The sequence below is a fragment of the Micromys minutus genome, assembly GCF_963924665.1.
Source record: "Micromys minutus genome assembly, chromosome: 6".
Classification (NCBI taxonomy): Eukaryota; Metazoa; Chordata; class Mammalia; order Rodentia; family Muridae; genus Micromys; species Micromys minutus.
The window spans coordinates 4849024-4868137 of record NC_137975.1 but is presented as its reverse complement, the minus strand read 5'-3'; the positions used below and the strand labels follow the sequence as shown (position 1 = coordinate 4868137).

Genomic DNA, 19114 nt, shown 5'->3' with positions numbered 1-19114 from the left:
GAATAATTTTTTTCCTCCCCAACTTGCTTCTTTGTCATGATGTTTTGTGCAGGAATAGAAACCCTGACTAAGGCAGCCCCAAAGCCACATTTTTTCTTATACTAGTCACACTATGTTTTTAGTGCAATATTCTCAAGTCCAGATGGATATGGAGTAAAAGTCTTGGGACAAGCCATCAGAAATCCAGGTCCTTTAAGCAAAATTTTAATAAGTTTCTCATAGATCTTGCACTAGTGTTACAACCAATTTAACATTGAAAATAAAGGCTACAAACAATTTTCTATGATCATTAAAAGAATCAATAATGCAGTTCTCAGAGTGAAAAGCATATTTCAGAATTTAAAAAGTCTAATATTTCTAGAATAAGGGACAGGATGAGTGAGAACATGCATCCTTATGTAACTTACAGCACTGTGTATTTGAGACCATTGCACAGAGACTAGAAAAGGCCATTTCAACACACATACTTGATATCAGATTTTTAAGTCTAATTTGCTTATTTAAAGGGGCTGTTTCATGAGCATGATTTCCAAATATTTTATTAAGTTCATATTAGCTGCTGTTTTATTTCTTTGCTCTGTCAAGTGGCACAAACTGATTATTTTAGAACCAAGCACAGAAAGTGAATGTCACATAGCTATAAAAGAGAACAAACATTGTGTGTGAATACTGTACATGTATGCATAGTCACAGCCATAAAGCTATCAATTTAATTGTCATGATAGAATTGGAGAGATGATCCAGCAGGAAAAGCATTGGCTGCTCAAGTATGAAGAACAGAGTGTGTATCTGGTCCATACAATATTTGAGGAAAATAGCATACCATCCTTGTGACTTTTATAAACAAGGGGCAGAGAGAGAGGAACTCTCCAAGGCAAACAAAAACGCACTCACCTTCATGTCAAATGAGAAACCCCAACTCCGGGTACACGGTAGAAAATACGCTATATCAACTTGTGCCTTCCACATGCACACACAATAAAAGAGAATATACACATGCATTGTATGCAGTGCCCCCCTCTGCCAACTGCTGTAAATGTTCTGGACAGATGTGGCTGCTCAGTGCACAGGTTTTTTTCTTCAATTTAAATACATCAACTTTCTTGACTATTCAAAAGCCTAGATAAGCTAACACAATTGGTTTCTGACTTGATGAATATTGCAAACACACTGGCAGATGCCTTCTTTCCTCTGTGTAAAATCAGAATGCACAAGAGTTTAAGGAGATGACCATGATTTCAAAGCAAACATAGGATATGGAAGGAAAAATAATCAAAAAGCATAAAAAGAAAAATATGATAACTCAAAAAGTATCTTCCCATTTGAAAACAGTGGTCAGAGAGATAGTTCTTTCAGTGACTGTACAAGTATGAGAACCTGAGGTTGAGTCCCAGAAGTCATATAAAATGCAAGACATAGTCACATATGTCTGTAATCTTACCGCTCAATTGTAGAGACAAAGCAGCCTCTTTCCACTCAGTAGCCTAGCAGCAGCATACATCCATATTAATACCAATGTTGGGATTTTATACAATTTAATAAAAAAAGCCATTGGATTGTAATGGGTTAATCAGACCCTTTGCCAACTGGAAATGTCATTAATGTCACCAACACCTGTGCTTATACAACAACAACAAACTTTATACACACACACACATACAAACACACACACACAAACACACACACAATCTTCCATAGGACAAGAAAAACATGTTATAATACTTTGTTTGAGCTGCAGCATCCAAAGATATTTTTGGTGATATGAAAATGTTCTGTTGTCCATACTTTAGGATTCTGCATGGATCTGAGCACATTCCCCTACTCCCCTGATGGGATTCTGGTATAAATAACAAGGACTTCTCACGTGAACAGCTTTGATACCAGATAGTTTAGACCCTTGACGTCTGTTCATATACCACTCAGAAGCACAAGACATGTTCTAGTGACTTGAAGAACCATACAGTCTAACTGTCTTGAGTGGATGCTTTCTTTGGCAAAAAACAGCAGAAAAATAGCCAGCTAGTAATTACTGACCTGTAATTAACCCACTTAACTCTTTAAACTCACCTTTGTTCCTATGTATGTACATACACACACACACACACATACACACACATACACACACACACACACACACACATTATATATATATACATACATACATACATATATATATATATATATGTTCCTCTTGACACCCTGGCTGTCTCTCAAGCATGATAGGAAAGACTCCCTTGTCAGATGTTGTACTATTGATTCTTCACAGGAAATTCTTCGAGCTATGTAAGCCCATTCCTGACTTTTTTGTGCCTCCCAAAATGTAACTTTCTCAAAAAGGTCTCCAGTATCATGCTATTTAAAATTCTAACTTGTTCCCACTGAGTGCTTACATTATTCTTTCACTCTCCCATTTTATCTTTTAAAAACATTTTTGTCCTTAGTATTTGGTATTTTCTTAATGAGTTGTTTTTATCTTTAATTATGTGCCTATGTCTGTATCCATATATGGGTATGCAGAAATGAGTGTAGTTGCCTGTGGAAGAGCCAGAATAGGTTGGTGGATTGATGTCGTTACAGGAAGTATTGTGCTGCTTCATTTGAGCTCCAGGAAAAGCCATATGAACTCTTAACTGTTGGACTATGTCTCCAGTCACTATTGTTCCTTTTCTTTTGTTCTTTCTTCTTCCTTTTGTCCTATCTTTTCTTTTTTTTATCTTTTCTCTTCCTCTCCCCCTTTCACTGATTTTTCTTCCAGTTCACTGGATTTTTGTTTGTTTGTTTGTTTGTATACCAGTATCTGACTTATCCCAGGGAGGGCTGGACTTGAAATAGTATATAGACTAAAATGATTTTAAAATTTAATTTCCCCTGCTACCAGGTAATTTTTGTGGAACTAAAAAAAAATGGAAGAATGTGGCTTTATAAATTCTATGGCAATACACTGCCAACTTAGTACTACATTCCTCCTACAATAGCTGATTTTACTGTATGATGAGTTTATATGCAGATTATATATATATATATATATATATATATATATAACAAGCCACCTGAATTTCCTTCTTTTAGCTACACATTGGTATCAAGACAGAGTTTAGCCAGCTTCTACTTCCCCATACCTGTGTGCTCCGAGTTCATGCAGGAGGATGTCAATGAAAGATTGAACAGTGAGGAGTTGGTAATATAGGAAGGCAAAATACACAAGCCATATTAAGACAGCTATGACAAATATATCAGATGTACTCAAAAGAAGACAGAGTTATCAGGCTCATGCTTTCAGATGACTTCACCTGTGGTTGAGTGGCTATATTTGGCAGAATATCTGGGTGACAGGAACTTAGAGTACTAAAGAATTTCTCATCTCATTTGAAAGAGGAATCAGAGAGAAAAGAGGGTAAATAAGTGCTGGGCATGGCTTAGTGTCTTACTTACTATGTAAGCCTGAGAAATAAATGTGAGTGCTTAACATCCATGTGAAAAGCCAAACATAACCATATATTCACCTGAAAGTCTAGCATTATAAAGTGTGGAGCCAGAAGAACCACGAGGCTTTCTAGCTGCCAGGACAGTGGTAACCCTATTAAAAAAAAATAAAACATGTGGACTGATAGATCAAAATATGCAACATCATACATGTGTATGAATGGTGCAACATATTCTCACATGCATGTTTTCATACACTATACACACATACATGCACAAAAACAAAGGAAGGTAATAGGGAATGACTTTGAGTAGAGAAGTTAAGATGGATCCACAACTAGCTGCTCCATGCCGATGCTTAGAGATGCATGTAAAACATACGTACTCTGACTGCTACAGCAATGGAGATGAATGGATGGGTTCCAACAACCTCGTCACCTAAGTACTGACAAATAATTGCACCAAAGTAGATCAGAAGCAATATATTTGTATAGGAGGAAAATTAAAAGTTCTTTAAGAAAAACATTTACACCAAAACTCATGTAATATTTATTTATTTTGGGATATAAAAATTTATGTTTTTCCATAACTTCCCTATGAGGGTCTGACTACAATTGTTTGTGTCTCACTTTCTTCAACTGTTCTGTGATAAAATCACATCCATGTTCTTGGAGTATCTCAATTTTTTTCTGTGTGCCTGCTTTATTTTTATTTAATCCATGTGCTGAAGCCTATATTCAAATATTGTTTAAGCTCCAATTCTACTTTATAAACATATATTTATGACAGGCAGAGATAGCCCACAGCTGTTAGGACTCACAGCCTACCCACAGAGAGCTGAGCACCCAGAGGAGATGCAGGAGCACTTTCCCTCCTGAGTCCACAGGTGAACCTACACTTTCTCTCCACTTAGTATTTGTGGCAAGACAACCAAGAAATCTCAGGACACAGGTATCGAAGTACCCCTTCAAGCCTCTATTTGCACCCAGAACTATAGCTAGCCCATCATCACAGCATCAACCTTGAAAGTAGAACACCAAGGACTAATCTCTGTCCAGAGCCCAAGAAACCACAAACACATGGGACAGAAAAACTACATTTAAAGACAAAAGGATCAGCTAATATCAAATATAAGAACATAGCAAGGGGCAAGCACAAGAATCTAAGCAACAAAAACCAATGCAACCTGGCCAGATCAGAACACAACTTTCCCACCACAACAAATAGTATATATCCCAACATACCAGAAAAACAAGATTTGGACTTAAAATCATGCCTCAAGTTGATGATACAGGGCCTCAAGAACCACATAAATAATTTCTTTAATGAACTATAGAATAACACAGATAAACAAGTAAATGCCCTTGGAAAACACAAGTAAACAGCTGAAGGAATTAAACATCATCATCCAGGATCTAAAAACAGAAATAGAAACAATAAAGAAAACACAAAGGGAGACAACCCCAGAGAAGAAAAGGTTAGGAGTCACTGACACAAGCATCACAAACAGAATACAAGAGACGGAAGAGAGAATCTCCAAGAAAGAAATAACATTAAAATCACTGACACAACAGCCAGAGAAAATGTAAAAACTAAAAAACTCCAAATCCAAAACATCCAGGAAAATCAAGACAGAACAAGAAGACCAAAACTAAAGATAATAGATGTAGAAGAGAGTGAAGACTCCCAACTAAAAGGTCTAGTACAAAACTTCAACAAAATTATAGAAGAATATTTTCCTAACCAAAAGAAACAGAAAACAATAAACATACAAGAAGACTAAAGAACTCCAAATAGATTGGATCAAAAAGGAAATGCCTCCTGACACATAAAAGTCAAAACAACAAATGTCTAAAACAAAGAAAATATACTAAAAGTAGTAAGGGAAAAATAACAAGTAACATATAATGGCAGATTGATCAGAATTACACCAGACTTTTCAGCATAAACCATAAAATCTAGAAGATCCTGGACAGATATCATACAGACAGTAAGAGAATACAAATGCCAGCCCAAGAGACTCTATACAACAAAACTCTCATTACTATAGATGGAGAAACCAAACCATTCCAGGAGAAGAAAAAATTACACATATATCCACAAATACAGCCCTATAAAAATTAATAGATAGAAAATTCCAACACAAGGAGGGAAACTACCCTTTAGGAAAGGCAAGAAAATTATCTTCTTGAATAAAAACAAAAGAAAAGCACAAAAAGATCAGTCTACCTCTAACAACAAAAATAACAGAAAAAAATACTATTTCTTAATGTCTCTTAACATTTATGGGCTCAAATTCACAATAAAAAGACATAGACTGTCAGACTGAATACATAAACAGAATCCAGAATTTTGCTGCACACAGGAAACTCAGTAACAAAAATAGACACTACCTTACAGTGAAAGGCTAGGAAAAATTTCCCAAGCCAATAGTCTCAAAAAAACAAGCTGGAGTAGCCATTCTAATATCGACTAAAATTATTTTTAACCAGAAGTTATCAAAAAGAATAAGAAGGGACAATATTTACTCATTAAAGGAAAAAAATTATCAAGATGATCTTTCAAACCTGAATATCTATTATTCAAATACAAGGGCACCCACATTCATAAAAGAAATTCTACTATATCTGAAAGCATATATTGCATTAAAATCAATAATAGTGAGAGAATTCAATGTCCCATTCTCATCAATGGACAGAACACAAAAGCAGAAACTGAACAGAGACACATTGAAACTAAGAGAAGTTAAGAACCAAATGGATTTAACACAAATCTACATAACATTTCATCCTAAAACAAAAGAACATACCTTCTTCTCAGCATCTCACGGTACCTTCTCCAAAATAGACCATATAGTTAGTCACAAAGCAAGACTCAACTGATATAAGAAGATATAAGAAGATTGAAATAATCCCATGCATCCTATCAGATCACCATGGACTAAAGCTGGTCTTCAATAACAACAAAACCACAAAAACCCACATACATGTGGAAGCTGAGCAATGCTCTAATTAATGAGAACTTGGCCAAGAAAGAAATAAGGAAATAAGGGGAAAAAGCACTTCTTAGAATATAATAAAAGTGAAGGGACAAAATACCCAAATTTATGAAATATAATGTAAGCAGTGCTAAGAGGAAAACTCATAGCCCTCAGTGCCAGCAAAATAAAACTGGAGAAAGCACATAGTATCAGCTTGAAAGAATAATTGAAACTTCTAGAACAGAAAGAAGCAGATACATCCAAGGGGAGTAGACTGTAGGAAGTAATCAAACTCAGAGCTGAAATCAACCAAATAGAAACAACAACAACAAAAAACTATACAAAGAATCAACAAAACAAGTAGCTGGTTCTTTGAGAAAATCAACAACATTGATTGGCCAGACTACCTAAGGGGCAAAAAGAGAATCCAAATTAACAAAGTAAGAAATGAAAGCAGATATCACAACAAAACTGAGAAAATTCAAGAAATCACCAGATCCTACTACAAAAGCCTATACTCAACAAAATTGGAAAATCTAGGAGAAATGGCCAATTTTTTTAGAAAGATACCAAGTACATTTGCACAATGCAATACTACTCAGCTATTAGAAACAATGACTTTATGAAATTTTAGGCAAATGAATGGATCTAGAAGGTATCATCCTGAGTGAGGTAACCCAGTCACAAAAGAACACACATGGTATGCACTCTCTGATAAGTGGATACTAGCCCCAAAACGTTCTCAATACCAAGGAACAATTCACAGATCTTATGAAGCTCAAAAAGAAGGAAGGCAAGAATGTGGATGCCTCAGTCCTTAGAAGTGAGAACAAAAAATTCAGGAGAGCAAATACAGGGACAGATTGGGAAAAAATCCAGAGACTGGCTCACCCAGGGATCTACTCCATATGCAGCCACCAAACCCAACCACTAGTGATGATGCCAAGAAGTACTTCTTGGCAGGAGCCTGATATGGATGCTTCCTTAGAGGCTCTGCCAGTGTCATGGAGATACTGTTAAGTATAAATCCACCTAACCTGTCCCGCGCAACCGTCTCGCCTGCAAGAACGACGCGGCACACGAAATAGAATCCTTCTGCGGTAAACTTTATTATCCTCGAGAACCAGTACTTGCTCCACGTGACGAAAAAGACGGAGAAAACCAAGAAATCCAAGAAGACGAACAGGACGAACAAGACGAACAAGATCCACGAGACGGACGAAACCAACGAGAGAGGAAGAGACGGAACTATCTAGCCCGTCCCCTTATAAAGGGATCAGTCCTTGCCTTGGACGCGGAGCCCCCTGATTGTTTGAAACTCATCAGGCCCTATGACGCCACGGAAGAGGCAGAGCTCAAGAAGTGGAAAGTTACCCAGCACGTGCGCACATGGCTTGTTTACTGCTAACTCCAGCCGGATATCAGTGCCATCTTGTAATGGAGAATGTGTGGGAATGTGTGGGCGGCGCCCCACATCTCCCCCTATCTTTTATTCTTTGAGCAAAGTAGGACACCCATATTAGAAGGGCAGAGATAGAGGTCAAATCCTCATTAAGGTGTATAAAGACCATGTACAGGAGTAACCGCTAGGCTTTTTGTAGCCCGTAGTACTCTTGACCTGTCACTCTGCCGTTTTTCTGAGGGAGGGACACTGGGGCAGGCAACCCTCATGCAAAATGACTTACCTCCCTGAGATGACCCCACGACAAGAGGCTCTCAGTGCGATGCTTAGCTCGGCATCCCTCATGGGCTGCTCAAACCAGACACTCTAATCCTGTGCAATGAACCGAAGTTCTAGGAGTGCAAGAGGTGTCTGGCCGGCGACCTACTGCTTAAGCATAGACAACCAGAAATCGGCTGATGCTCCATGTTCTAGAGCGACAAGCGCTTGGGCAGTAACCACCTTGTCTCTTTTTTGTTTGGGCCTTGAGCTTACAAACCAGCCAGAGAAGCAACGCAAGTCCGCAGCAAAGGATTGCTCCCAAGAGTCCCACCCCCACCCAAGTTAATATCGGGGGTGAAAAGGTTAGGGAAGACTGTAGCATCAAGTTCCGCTGGAATTGGTTTCAGGAATGCCGACAGAATCGCCCATCTCGTCTCTCCTCTGACTCTCTGGTTCCACAGCATCAGGAGCAGGGCTGTCATCAGGAGTCTCTGCCATTTTTCGCGTGAGCCTCTCGGGAACCCAGAAAGGATTATTTTCATCCTGAGGAAAAACACAAACAGCTCCCCTGGATCTTATCAACACAAGATCCGGTCCTTTCCATTTATTAGTTATGACATCTTTCCATTTTACCATCTCTCTTGGTTTGTCCATGGGTAGGCAATGCCTTTCAGCTGCCGTATGGCCATGGTCATCAAGATTTAAAAAATTTAAGGTGAACAGTGCCATGGATACTGCGATCCTAGGCACAGGGGGTAGAGCCTGCATAATGCCCCCTTTTTGTTTTATTAGATATGATTTAAGGGTGCGGTGAGCACGTTCTACAATACCTTGTCCTTGTGGATTATACGGCAAACCTGTAAGATGAGTCACAGCCATCTGGCTACAAAATTGTTGAAATTTTTGTGAGGTAAAAGCCGGCCCATTATCTGTCTTTAAGAACTTTGGCTTACCCCAGGCACTCCAAGCCTCCAAGCAATGTTGGATGGCATGTGAGGCCTTCTCTCCAGATAAGGGAGTGGCTGCAATTATTCCCGAACAGGTGTCAATAGATACATGTACATATTGCAGCTTACCAAAAGAGGACACATGGGTAACATCCATTTGCCATATTTGAAGAGGCTGGATGCCCCGAGGATTAACCCCCGAGTGGGGCGCAGGCAGAAACTGACTGCAATTTTGGCAATTGACAACAATATCGCGAGCCTGTTTTCGGGAAATGGAAAAGCGGCGCCGCAAAGTTTCAGAAGTTACATGAAAGTTTTTGTGAAAACTTTTAGCAGCCTCTAGAGGCGAAGACATGGCTATAGCAATCATTTTTGTAGCCCTGTCTGCCAAATCATTACCTTGAGTCATAGGTCCTGGCAATCCAGAATGAGCTCTAATGTGAGTAATATAAAAGGGTGATCTTCTGGCTAGAAGGCAGTTTTGAATTTGCGCAAAAATTGAGGCAACTCTGCTAGACGGTTTAATAATGCCAGCCGCCTCAAGCAAATTGACAGCATTAACAACATAAGATGAATCAGACACTATATTTATAGGCTCTGAGAAACGTTGTAAGACCTCAAGAACCACTAGACATTCTACCACCTGTGGAGAGGCTTCTGTATACTGCCTCGAATAGACCTGCCCATTAACCACAAAAGCCCCCAGCCCGGTCTTGGAACCATCAGTATAAATAACTAACCCTTCTTTTAGGGGACTACAGGACGTTACTTTGGGAAAAACTACAGGTTGAGTTAAAGCAAACTGTAAAATTGGATGTTTTGGGTAATGATTATCTATTTTTCCCGAAAAGGACGTGACTAAGATAGCCCAATCATTCGAAGTGGCAGCAAGAGTGGAAACCTGCATGGCATTATAGGGAACAATTAACAGCTGTGGTTCAATGCCAAAATGCGTGATGGCAGATTTTAGCCCCCTCAGCGCCAATTGTGCCACAGCATCTGGATACCAGTCAATTATTTTAGCTGGCGAGGCATTAGGATGTACCCACAATAATGCTCCTTGTTGCCAAAGCACAGCAGTAGGGAGCCTGTTCGTTTTAAAAACACATAATGAAAAAGGTTTATCATAATCTATGCGAACCAATTGTGCATCCTGTATAGCTTCTTCTACCAACTGTAACGCTCTTTCTGCTTGCGGGGTCAAACTTTTAGGTGAGGAGACATGAGGATCTCCTTCTAGAGTATCAAATAAGGGTTTAAGTTTAGCAGAAGGACTGCAAAATGGCTGCCGCGAGACCTGCATTAGTAAGTGGCCCTCCCAGTTCTCTACAGACTCGAAGCCAGTCTTGAAGACCTTTGCCCTTTCTAGGGGCGATAGCGGCTCGGCATTCTTGGGTGGCCTGCTCAAAAATAAGCTGTTCAATAAGAGGGGCAGCCTGCTCGGGATCCCCGAAGATCCGACCTGCCGCCTCGGTCATGCGGGCTACAAAATCTGAAAAAGGCTCTTGGGGTCCCTGAATGATTTTTGTAAGCTGATTATCGGCCCCTCCCTTTTTTGAAAGTGCCTTCCAGGCCTTAATGGCTGTGCTTGACACTTGGGCATAGGCACCCCAATGATAAGCTGTCTGATCTGCTGCATAGCGACCTTGGCCCGTCAACAGATCAAATGTCCATTCTTGTTGTTCAGGAGTCAACGCTGTAGCATTGGCTCTTGCTTGGGTTTGGGCAGCCTCGTACCAAAGAGCCTTCCACTCCATATACTGTCCCATGCTCGGTAGAGCAGCCTTGGCAATTGTCTGCCAATCAGAGGGAGTTAAGGCAGAGATAGCCAGTCTATCAAGCTGAGCAATGGTAAAGTTGGCGGTTACCCCGTACTTTCTGACTGACTCTGCCAATTCTTTTATTTGATTATATTCTACGGGGGCATGAACGCGGCCACCTCAGCTGTCTCAAACACAGGGAAAGCAAGACACATCTGCCTTCTCACCCTTTCCGGGAGGAACGAGAAGGATTTTACAGGCGTGCGTGCTGCATAAGGAGGGGGGGCCACGGGTAAAGGAGGCGCTGTCAGGACAACTGGGGACAAGCGCGTGGGCCTGTACTGCTCGTCAGGATAATATCTTTTTTCCTCATAACTAGCTGCTTCTTCATCTACCCCTGCCTCCTCTTCTGGGTCTAAGCCTTCTCGCTCATAATCATCATCTGAAGTCTCGGGGCTATCAATGTCAAGAGCCTCAAAGTCTTCTACAGGGTACAAGCTGACTCCCCTTTTCCTAACATTAGAGGGCATAAGGGAATGATAATCTGAAGGTTTGTGGGTAACTACTCTCCCGCTGTACAGCGTATCTGGAGGTCCATTTTCCTTAGGGGGGGAATATTTTTTCCTGCGCGTGCCCATCCTCTCACTCTGTTCGGCTTCTGATAATCTATCCTGGACTTCACTCAATACCTCTTGCCCCGCAGCGACGGCGGGCCTACAACTCTCATCTCTTAAACAATTTTGTACCATCGTCCAAATGGCCATGGTTCCGGGCCCGAGGTCTCCGGCATTCTGCGCACAGTTTAATTCTCTACCTAATCTGTTCCATGAGGCTGGTGAGAGAGACCCAGAGATCGCAAACCAAGGGGCAGTACGCTCAACCTCTTTTACGAAACGCTGCAAACTGCGGGTGGGCAATTCTAAATCTCTCTGCTTAAGAATTGACTGCAGGGCTGTAATGGTCGAGTGTGAAGAGCCCATCACAGCGATGTAATGCCCGCGGCTTATTTGCGTGGCGGCCCAAAGTGAAACTGAAAGGCAAGTCTCAGCGCGTTCCGCTTTTTTTTTTTTTATCTACAAAGACTTATGGAACGCAGGGGTGCCTCTGCTTATCTACGTCCAACTTAAGCACAAAATTAACATCAGCCCCGTTGGACATAAGAGGAAATTAAGAGGAAGAGAATAAAAACTGCACTGACGAATACCAGAGCCTCTACGGACCCTTCACATGGCTGTGGAAGATTTAAACCAAATTAAAGAAAGATCCAGGATCAGACATACCTTGCCGAACTAATCTCCCCGCAGTTCTGGATCCTCTCTGCCCAAAGACAAAGGGTCTTCTGTGGTGCAGACGATGGAGTGGTCGAATTTCCTGGGTTTGAGGCACCAGATGTCCCGCGCAACCGTCTCGCCTGCAAGAACGCGGCACACGAAATAGAATCCTTCTGCGGTAAACTTTATTATTCTCGAGAAGCAGCACTTGTTACATGTGATGAAAAAGACGGAGAAAACCAAGAAATCCAAGAAGACGAACAGGACGAACAAGACGAACAAGATCCACGAGACGGACGAAACCAACGAGAGAGGAAGAGGCGGAACTATCTAGCCCGTCCCCTTATAAAGGGATCAGTCCTTGCCTTGGACGCGGAGCCCCCTGATTGGTTGAAACTCATCAGGCCCTATGACGCCACGGAAGAGGCAGAGCTCAAGAAGTGGAAAGTTACCCAGCACGTGCGCACATGGCTTGTTTACTGCTAACTCCAGCCGGATATCAGCGCCATCTTGTAATGGAGAATGTGTGGGAATGTGTGGGCGGCGCCCCACACTAACCATCAGACTGAGCATGGGGTTCCCAATGAGGTAGAAGTAGCAAAAGACTTAGGTCTGGTTGCTAAATCCTGGCAAAATAATCATCTTTTGTAGAAATGATGTCCTATTTATAAAATATGATAGCCTGAGAAGAGAACTTTCAATCTCTTCATGATTTATAGGGAGAAAACTGTAGTCTAATTGGCCAGAAGCCACCTGGACCAAGTGCCATATATCATCAAGTAGAAATGCCTAGTCGAGAAGGCCTGTTCTGATGAGCCCTTTTATTGTCACCAGCCATACCACTACCCATTTTTCTTTTTCTAAAGAAGGGTTGTCCTTGGCACCCTGCCTTTTTTTACTTTGTGTTGCCAAAGAGCATCTCTGTCTTCTTACTTATGTTCCTGTGCCTCCCACCACTGATCCCGAACAGACAGCACTGGCAGAGGGAGGAGAGGCTCTCATCTCTGACTCCCTTGATTCTCCTGATTCCATGTACAGTATACTTCAAACTTGGCCGCATAAAGCCAGAAGAATGATTCTACTACTTTAGTAGCTCTTCAGGCTATGGGTCCACCAGATGCTCAGGGGAAACAGGTTCTTACATATTTGCCATTTTCTACTAATGATCATTACAAGTGGAAGTTGAAAAAGTCTTCATTTTCAGAAAGACCATCATCTCTCACAGATCTTCTAGATTCGATCATGCTTACTCAGCAGCCCACGTGGAATGACTGTCAACAACTACTCCAGGTTCTCTTCAAGACAGAGGTGAGAGAGAATCATGGATACTGCCAAGGGAATGGGCTGCCCATACAATCCCAATAAAGACTCCACCAGCCAAATCAGGCAATAACCTTTGTAAAGAAAACAGAAATTGCGACCCGCCTGAACTCTGAAGCACAAAGAAGCAAGGACTCAGAACTCACGAGTGTCATGCCAACTGTGAGGTCACCTACAGGGTTCCCCAAACATGGAAAAGGAAGAACCGCAAGGGACAATCGTAACGAGTCCTGCTCAGGAACCCAGAGGTGGGGTCATATGGAATGTTGCTGAGGAGTTTGAGCATTTTAAAGAGATACTGCCATTCTTTGTTTATGTGTCTGTGAGCAGAAGCTAAGTGTATGCAGATGCCTGTGGAGACTGAAGACTGAGTCTGCTCTCCTGGAGCAGATATTACAGGTAGTTGTGAGCTCATGATGTGGGCGTCAGAAAAAGAACTCAGATCCTCTGGCACAGCAGCAAGTGCTCCCTAACCAGCAATACTGAGGTAAAATTTTCTGAGAATTGTTTTCTGAGTGCACAAAGAAACTGTATTCCAGAGATAGCCAAGTATCTACCTTACGCTGCAACTGCACTTGATATTGTGTTAGAGTCCCCCAGGTGGTACTAATTTTGAAGGCATGAAGGGGTGGTGAAGAACAGCTTGAGGCTTGGCACTATGAGGGGCCATGGAAGGCAATTTAGTAAAGTTTCGGCCTCAGTTTTAGTTGACTGCCGAAGACTGAAGGAGTTATGCAAAGGATTTGGGGCTCGCACCATGAAGAGAGCCTGTGAGAGGCTAGTGGTGAGCCTGGTGGCAGTGTGAGACCCCAGCGTATTAGAGAGGCCATTACCACAGGATTATCATCAGGAATAGCCGTGGCCATGGAGTGGATCAACCTGAGGTTAGAGTGCTACAGAGGACAGAGCTACAGAAGTGATACTCACCCTTTGAAGGCGCCCAGAAAATCATGTATAGATCCCAGACATTGAAACAAAACATTGTAACAGTGAAGGTGTTCAAGATGACAATATTGTTCTTTATTAGAGTTGCTTTTCTCATAGTATCTCTTCATAACAGAAAACCCTCACTAAGACAGAAAATGTCAGAGAAGGCTACCACAAAATAATGGAAGGTCACCTCACACCCGGTCAATCCTCTAAAACGTCAACTCCTGCAGGCTCGCCGCTTATGCCTTGCTGCACCAGCCTTTAACCCTCACTATCACCTGAATCTAACCTGGAAGATAGTTAATGCCTCTAAGAGTAGGACTGCCAGCTCTTCCTCTGACTTGGTTCCCTCAGGAACCTGGTTACCTGACCTTCATGTCGACCTTTGTGATCTAGTGGATAAGGAATAGGACTCCTCAGATCAACAGCTCTCTCCTTGTTATGGTTGAGACTTGCCCAAGACCCAAAGGACCATATGGTTTAGGGCCTTTTTTAATGTCAGCCTGGGATATTTTGTTTGGATTGGAGGCAGCTAATCAAATGTAATGGTCTACATTATTTTTCTGTGCAGAATGGAGATGTGAATATACTGGGTAGATAAATTAAAAGCCTGCCAACAAAGATGATCCAATCACTGTGACCCATTTGGGAGGTACACAGACATATGCAGGGACACTCAACCACATAGGAAACTTTTTTTAACAATTTTATTTTACAAAACAAAGATAAATGTACACATTTTAAGCATTCTTTGCATAAAATTATACAATACATTTTTGTCAGTACTTTCTTTTAGATTTTAAAATAATTATTACCTAAAACTGTATGAATATATTTGAAGTCAGTACTTGATTTTTTTAAAGGTTTGAGAGTATGCATTGAAAACCCAATAGTTACAATGAGCATAAAGTACATGTAAAACAAAAGGGAACATGGAAATAGTCAAAGTTTTCTTGTTGTATAAAAATATTTTGGTTTTTTTTTTGTTTGTTTGTTTTCTTGAATTCTTGGACTTCATACAGTCTGTGAGTTCTTTCTAGGGGACTGCGAACCTCTGGGGTTAGCATCCCATTATCAGTGACTACATATTATGTCTGTTCTTTTGTGACTGGGTTATGTCACTCAGAATGATATTCTCTAGATGAAGCCATTTTCTTAAGAATTTGCTCAAGTCATTGTTTCTGGTGGCTGAGTAGCATTCCATTGTGTAAATTTACCACAATTTTTGTATCCATTCATCTTCTGAAGGGCATCTGGGTTCTTTCCAGCTTCTGGCTGTTATAAATAGAGCCGCTATGAACATTGTGGTGCATATATCTTTGTTGTGTACTAAGGTGTCTCTGGGGTATATGCCCAGAAGTGGAATAGCTGGGTCTTCAGGTAGTATTATGTCCAATTTTCTGAGGTATCGCCAGACTGATTTCCAGAGTGGTTGTATTAGTTTGCAAGCCCACCAAGAGTGGAGAAGGATTCCTCTTTCTCCGCAACCTCGCCAGCATCTGTTGTCATCTGAGTTTTGGATATTGGCCAATCTGACTGGTGTGAGGTGGAATCTCAGGGTTGTTTTGATTTGCATTTCCTTGATGGCTAAGGATGTTGAGCACTTCCTCAGATATTTCTCAGCCATTCAATATTCCTCAACTGAGAACGTTTTGTTTAGCTCTGTTCCCCATTTTTTAATAGGGTTATTTGATTCTCTGGTGTCTAGATTTTTTAGTTCTTTGTATACCTTAGATATTAGGCCTCTATCTGATGTGGAGTTGATAAAGATCTTTTTCCATTCTGTTGGCTGCCGTTTGTTTTCTTGACAATGTCCTTAGCCTTACAGAAACTTTGCAATCTCATTAAGTCCCATTTGTTAATCTTTGACCACCAGTAGCTTGAGCTACTGGTGTTTTGTTCAGAGAATTTTCCCCTGTGCCTATGTGTTCTAAAGTTTTCCCTACTTTCTCCTCTAATAGTTTCAGTGTATCTGGTTTAATGTGAAGATCTTTGATACACTTACACTTGAGCTTTGTACAGGAAGATAAGAACGGGTCTATTTTCATTCTTTTGCATGTTTAGTGCATGCTGGACCAGCACCATTTGTTGAATAGGCTGTCCTTTTTCCATTGAATGTTTACGGCTCCTTTGTCAAAAATCAGGTGACCATATATGTGAGGGCTCATTTCTGGATCTTCTATTTTATTCCATTGATCCACATGCCTATTTCTGTAGCAGTACCATGCACAGAAATTGCCATGTAATATAGCTTGAGGTCAGGAATAGTAATTCCCACAGATGTTTTTTTGTTGTTGAGGATGGATTTTCCTCTTCTAGGTCTTTTGTTGTTCCATATGAAATTGCACATTGATCTTTCCAATTCCATGAAGAACTGGGTTGGAATTTTGATGGGGATTGCGTTGAATCTGTAGATTGCTTTGGTAAGATGGCCATTTTTAAAATGTTGATCTTTCCAATCCATGAGCATGGGAGATCTTTCCATTTTCTGAGATCCTCCTCAATTTCCTTCTTTAGGGGTTTGAAGTTCTTGTCGTACAGGTCCTTCACTTGCTTAGTTAGAGTCACACCAAGGTATTTCATAGTTTTTTTGACAATTGTGAAGGGTACCTTTTCCCTAATTTCTCTTTCCACATGTTTGTCCTTTGAGTATAGGAGGGCTACTGATTTGTTTCAGTTTATTTTGTATCCAGCCACTTTGCTGAACTTGTTTATCAGCTTTAGGAGTTCACTGGGGGCGTTTTTGGGGTCACATAAATACACTATTATGTCATCGGCAAAGAGTGATGTTTTTATCTCTTCCTTTCCGATTTGTATCCCCTTGATCTCCTTTTGCTGTCTAATTGCTCCAGCCAGGACTTCCAGTACTATGTTGAATAGTTAGGGGGAGAGTGGGCAGCCCTGTCAAGTCCCTGATTTTAGTGGGATTGCTTCAAGTTTCTCACCATTAAGTTTGATGTTGGCTGTTGGTTTGCTGTATATTGCTTTTATTATGTTTAAGTATGGACCTTGGATTCCTTATCTTTCCAGGACTTTTAACATGAAGGGGTGTTGAATTTTGTCAAATGCTTTCTCAGCATCTAGTGAGATGACCATGTGATTTTGTTCTTTAAGTTTGTTTATATGGTAGATTACATTTATAGATTTCCTTATATTAAACCATCCCTGCATCCCAGAGATGAAGCCTAATTGGTCATGATGAATGATCGTTTTGATGTGTTCTTGGATTCGGTTTGCAAAGATTTTGTTGAGTATTTTTGTGTCAATGTTCATAAGTGAGATTGGTCTGAAGTTCTCTTTCCTTGTAGGGTCTTTGTGTGGTTTAGGTACAAGGGTTATTTTAGCCTCTAAAAATGAGTTGGGTAGTATTCCATCTGATTCTATATTTTGAAATAGTTTGGAGAGTATTGGTGTTATATCCACAATAAATGTCTGATAAAATTCTGCACTGAACTCATCTGGACCTGAGCTGTTTTTGGTTGGGAGGCTTTTGATGACTTCTTTTATTTCTTTAGGTGTTATAGGGTTATTTAGATGGTTTACTAGGTCCGGGATTAACTTTGGGTTTTTGTATCCGTCTATGCACAGGTGAAAATTTTTTGAACAGTACACCACTGGCTTATGCTGTAAGAGCACGAATCGGAAAGTGGGACCTCATGAAATTGCAAAGTTTTTGTAAGACCAAGGACACTGTCAAAACAACCAAATGGCAACCAACAGATTAGGAAAATATCTTTTACCAACTGTACATCTAATAGAGGGCTAGTATCCAATATATACAAAGAATTCAAGAAATTAGACTCTACAGAATCAAATAATCCTATTCAAAATGGGCTACAGAGCTAAACAAAGAATTCTCAACTGAAGAATATTGAATGGCTGAGAAGCACCTAAACAAATGCTAAATATCCTTAGTCATCAGTAAAATGCAAATCAAAACTATCCTAAGATTCTACCTCACAGCAGTCAGGATTGCTAAGATCAAAAACTCAGTTCACAGCAGTTGCTAGCAAGGATGTGGAGAAAGAGGAACACTCCTCCACTGTTGGTGGAATTGTAAACAAGCACAAACACTCTGAAAATCAGTCTAGCACTCCCTCAGACAAATTGGACATAGTATCACCTGAGGACCCAGCTATACCACTCCTACATCTAACATAGGCACATTATCAGCCATGTTTATAGCAGCCTTTATAACAGCCAGAAGCTGGAACAAAGCCAGATGTTCTTCAACAGAAGAGTGAATACAGAAATTGTGGTACATATACACAATGGAGTAGTACTCAGCTATTAAAAACAATGCACTTTTGAAATTCTTAGGCACATGGATGCAACTTAAAGCTTGTGTCTTGTAACCCAACCTTGTGTGAGGTAACCCAATCACAAAAGAACACTTATAGTATTTACTCACTTATAAGTGAATACTAGGCCAAAAACTTGGAATACTCAAGAAACCATCCACAGAACTTATGAAGTTCAAAGAGAAGGATAACCAGAAGGTGGATGCCTTAGTTTTTCCTAGAAGGAAGAACAAAACTTTTATGGGAAGAAATAAAGTTACTAATATAGGACCAGGGATTGCAGAAAATATCATCCAGATACTGCCTCACCTTGAGATACATCCTATATGCACCCAATAAACCCAAGCATTATTGCTGATGCCATGTAGTGCTTACTGGCAAGAACTTGATAGGAATGCCTGCTCAGTGGCTTGCCAGAGCTATACTGATACAGAGGAGAATGCTTGCAGCTGACTATCAGACTGAACAGGAGGACCCCAATGAAAGTGCTAGAGAAAGGACTGAAAGAGCTGAATGGGT

The 19114-nt window shown here is 40.7% G+C and overlaps 1 protein-coding gene across 1 annotated transcript in view; it reads right to left on the bottom strand.

The window, feature by feature from the left end:
• The window catches only part of LOC308421688 (contactin-associated protein like 5-2-like), a gene marked incomplete at both ends in the record, with an annotated part of 257115 nt that overhangs the window by 214946 nt on the left and 23055 nt on the right, over positions 1-19114 (bottom strand).